We start from the raw sequence: 4,583 nt of genomic DNA on the forward strand, positions 1-4,583 counted from the left end.
GACCGATGCCTGTTCTGTCCACTTTCTCCAGCTGCAGATATTTTGTGTCTTTCAGTCGTTACTTTCTTGCTGTTATTTTGACCACTAACTTATTTGCATTTGCCCCTTTTTGTTTTGCTTACTTGCTTTTTAGACACAATATTGTTTTTTTTATATATATATATTTTCTTTATGCATTTTCTCCCCTTTTTCTCCCCCTTTTAGCGCGTCCAATTGCCCGATTGCATCATGCTTCCTCTCCACCAATGCCGATCCCCGCTCTGATTGAGGAGAAAGAAGCAAACCCACGCCCCCTCCGACACGTGGGCAGCATGCCGTATGCATTTTATCACCTGCACTTTGACAAGTGCAGTGCAGCTCAGCGTTGTGTATGGAGCGACACACCCTGAGAGCACTCTTTTCTCATCTCTGTGCAGGCACCATCAATCAGCCAGTAGAGGTCTTAATTGCACCAGTCACGGGAGAGAGAGACACCATCCGGCTTAGTCCCGCCCATATCTGAACAATAGGCCAATCATTGTTCATGTGGCCGCTCAGCCTTAGCCCTAGCTTAGGCAGAGCTGAGATTCGATACGATGCATTTGAGATCCAGCTCTGGTTCCAGTGTGTGCTTGGTTAAAACCTTTCGCACTTGGATTATTTTAATTCTTGCAGTTGTGGGGCTTCTCTTAATGCTTCATTCGTAAGACGTGACCTAAGAATCTGGGTTTGATCCCTGCATTGTGTCAACTGTGAGACATTTTTGTTTTCATATTATTACGTCTGTGAAGATTTTCTCTGGGTAGTTTGATTTATTCCCATCTTTATTCCCACCATGTAGCAGGTGGATTGCCCATAGGTGTGTGGATTGCCCAGTAGGTAAATGTGTGAGAGTTTGTTCTGTAATAGATTGGTGCCCTGTTCATTGTCCATATTCGAAACCAGTGATGCCCCCTGAAATCACTGGGCTTAAGTTAGAACCAAACCTTGGACAGGGCACCAATCAATCACGGGACAATACACAAATAAACGATTGCAGTAAAATGTGCCCCATTCTGGGAATAAACACTTCATTAAAACTAACTAAGTGATGGTAAGTCTTGAACCAGCAACCATATGATTACTAGTCCAGTACCCTAACAGCTGAGCTACCACTGCCCTAAAATATTACATTTACTTACAGTACACTGTCTAAGCAATTGAGGGTTAAGAGCCTTGCTCAGGGGGCTCAACAGTTGCGACTTGGTGATGGTGAGGCTCGAACCAGCAACCATATGATTACTAGTCCAGTACACTAACAGCTGAGCTACCACTGCCCTAAAATAATACGTTTTCATTTAAGACACAACTTACCTTCTGATAACTAGTCCAGTACCTTAACCACTAGGCTACATCTGTCTCGTTATCTATATTCAACCACAACCTCACAACCTGCTTTGCTCCGTACCTGTAGTTCCTGCAGAAATCAGAGGGAGGCAAAGTAAAGTCCATTTTGTCAGCAGCATCATCTTCCCTCTTATCCAGAGAAGTTCAGATTCAATGGACACGTCCTCTTACTGAAACACACAGAGCAAGAATAATACTCACAGACTGAGTGGGAGGACAAAGAGTAATTCATAATGAAACCTTACATTCCCAAAAGTCATAGTCTATGGTGTCCTCAGCACAACTTCCTCTCTCTCTCACTCCTTCTCACCACACACAGCATCATCAAGCAGAATGAATCTTGCTGTTGTGTGGTTGTTGTTCAAAATGAAACCGTACATTCCACACAGTCAAAAAACAAACAGCTCTAACAACAGGACTCTGGTCTGTCACAACACAACTCCAGTATGTTTCATCTTTCTACTTCTCAGTGGATCTCAGGCTGTAATATCTGCTTAGCTTTCTTTGGCTTTATACACCAAACCATGTGGTTTTGGTTTCTACAGTATACACCACATAGAAAGCTTAAGTGCAAAATCAATGGCTTTCTATATCAGTCATGACAAAACGTAATATAAATAAAATAACAATGAATCATTTACTCCTACCAACTTATTTGCATTTGCTGCATTTAGCAGATGCTTTTATCCAAAGCAGCTTACAAGTGTTAGAAGTTAGGAGGTAAAGACCTTGCTCAAGGGCCCAACAGTGGCAACCTGGCAGTGGTGGAGCTCGAGCCAGCAACCTTCTGATTACTAGTCTAGTCTCAGACAGACTAGTAGGTCTAGGGGACAGTGGAAGTCTAGTGGGTAGAGCTTTAGGCTATCACTCAAAATGAATTTGAATCCCAGCTCTGCCATACTGCCACTGTTGGTGGCAGCCGTACAATGGCTGACCCTGCGCTTTGACCTCACCTTCCAAACAAGCTTGTTTCTTACACTCACTGTTCATTTTATCAGCTTCACTTACCATATACACTCTAAGTAATGTGTCATTTTTTCTACACAGCTACTGTTTCCTGGGGTCTGTAACACGCTTTGTGTCATTTCTGGCCCCTTTTTACACAGACACGTGTAAAGTAACTCCAACAGTTAGTCTACACATTTATGTGTAGAACTGTGAGAAAATACATTGTTTAAAAATATATATTTATTCAATTTTACTTAAATTTGTTGGATAAAATAATGGCATTTATGACTAAAAACATAGATTATTTCACATGTAAGATTAAAAATAAATTAATAAATAAAAATTTGCATAAACCAATCACATTTCTCCTATCAAGTATATCTCAGTGTTTCATGGTTGATTCCCTCTTTCTGGACCATGCAAGGAAAGGAGCAGGATCCGTCCTTATACCCTTATTGGTAAGTTGCAAAAGGAACTAGTATTGAGTATGTTTTATTAATGTTTATTTAGTTCATGTTTATCAGTGTTTTGTTGTGTGTTTTATGAAGTCAAGCAAAGCTATAAAAAGTAGGTTTTAACCCTGTGACCTGTTTTAACAATCGACTTTAATTGACAATTGACTTAGTTAAGTAAAAAAGGAGGCACTGAATTACATTAATATAAACCTAAGTTTGCTTTTCTCTTCCTATTCAGTAATAAATGTTCTGTTAAACCTGACTAGTCTTTCTTTTTATTGGTATTATTTATCGTTAGCTAACTGGCTAACCGTAAATTGGACTTTTAGTTTGGTCAAAAAGGCGCCGCAACAGAATGACTGTGGATGAGGTTACCATAGCAACTCTCTGTGTGTTCAGTGTTCTCAGGGTAACTTACTTAACTGAACTATTGGGACTGTGTGGTTACAGTGATTGAGTAACATTATTTCAGTTAAATCTCATTATGAGAAGCGAATTTTAATCATTTTTACATTTTTCTTTAGCTTAGTTTAGCTCAGTTCGTTTTACTGAATCGGTTCTTTTAAATCATCCGTTTAAACGAATCGAAAAAACTGAATCGATTGATTCATTAGGACTGTTAAGAGGCTGAGTTCATTCATAAGAATCGAAAGTTTGACTCCTTAATCACAGCTGCTTATTTGGCTTACAACAGTGGATGCTAAACTACTTAAGGTGGAACGAAAACTTCAAATAATTACTTAACTCAAATATCAAATATAAACTTGCATGAATTCAGAGAACTAATGTTATTTTTATTATTTATCCACCCTGGAAGCAAAGGTATTCACTGAAACGAGTTGTTCGGAAGAATCGGTTCTTTAAATCGAATCGAATCGTTAGCAACATTGCCTAACATCATTAGCATCAAAGCTGGTAGTGGTGGATATATTTAGGGTAAGGCAACTAATTAAATAATAAAACTCCTCCAAAAGTTAATATTTTGTATTGTGTACACAAGATTGAGAGAGAATCACAGCACATTGTAATGATATTTTTTTTGTCTTTCTTTTAGGACAGAGAAACAGACGTTTTACGAGTTCTTGCAACCATCTTTAAGAACGGGAAAGAACACAAGAAACTGCATTTGAATATTTAAAAGTGTGTTTGGGCCATTTGTACTTTCAATACATTCTTAATCCATTATTCATTACAAAATATTGAATATTTTAATACGTTTTTGTACCTTTACTGTTAAACTGTTTAATTTATTACTTGTCACAAAAAATGTTATTTAAACATTTGTAATATTATACAGTAAAATAAAATGGCTACAAATTTTTACACCTGTTTCCATTTGTATTAGTCTTTATTTTACCCATTTTCTTGATTACACATAATCAACACACATTGTGTAAGAACAATTACAATTATTGTGTTAATTATCCTAACACGGTGGGTGTACAAAAACAGGATGACACATTTACTGTGTTTAAATCAACACAGTATGTGTCGTCCCTGAGCACACTCCTCACATGTTGAAATTCCACACAGTGTGTGTCGTTTTTAACACATGACTTTTTAGAGTGTAGAAGCACTTTGTAGTTCTACATTTACTGACTGTAGTCCAACTATTTCTCTGCATGCTTTGTTAACTGTTCTTCTATGGTCAGGACTCTCACAGGACCACTACAGAGCAAGTATTATTTGGGTGGTGGATCATTCTCAGCACTGCGGTGACACTGACATGGTGGTGGTGTGTTGTGCTGGTATGAGTGGATCAGACACAGCAGCACTGCTGGAGTTTTTAAACACCTCACTGTCACTGCTGGACTG

General features: G+C 38.4%; 1 long non-coding RNA gene across 2 annotated transcripts; it reads left to right on the top strand.

The window, feature by feature from the left end:
• Positions 1-2,730: 2,730 nt before the first annotated feature.
• On the top strand, positions 2,731-4,077 carry LOC134309238 (uncharacterized). Of its 2 annotated transcripts, none has more exons than XR_010011013.1 (3): positions 2,731-2,771; positions 3,586-3,704; positions 3,823-4,077. It is a non-coding gene; the product is annotated as an uncharacterized LOC134309238 (long non-coding RNA). The 2 variants fall into 2 exon arrangements; XR_010011014.1 differs by lacking the exon at positions 2,731-2,771 and adding an exon at positions 3,421-3,482.
• The last annotated feature ends 506 nt before the right edge of the window (positions 4,078-4,583 follow it).

This window comes from Trichomycterus rosablanca, chromosome 2 (assembly GCF_030014385.1).
Source record: "Trichomycterus rosablanca isolate fTriRos1 chromosome 2, fTriRos1.hap1, whole genome shotgun sequence".
NCBI lineage: Eukaryota > Metazoa > Chordata > Actinopteri > Siluriformes > Trichomycteridae > Trichomycterus > Trichomycterus rosablanca.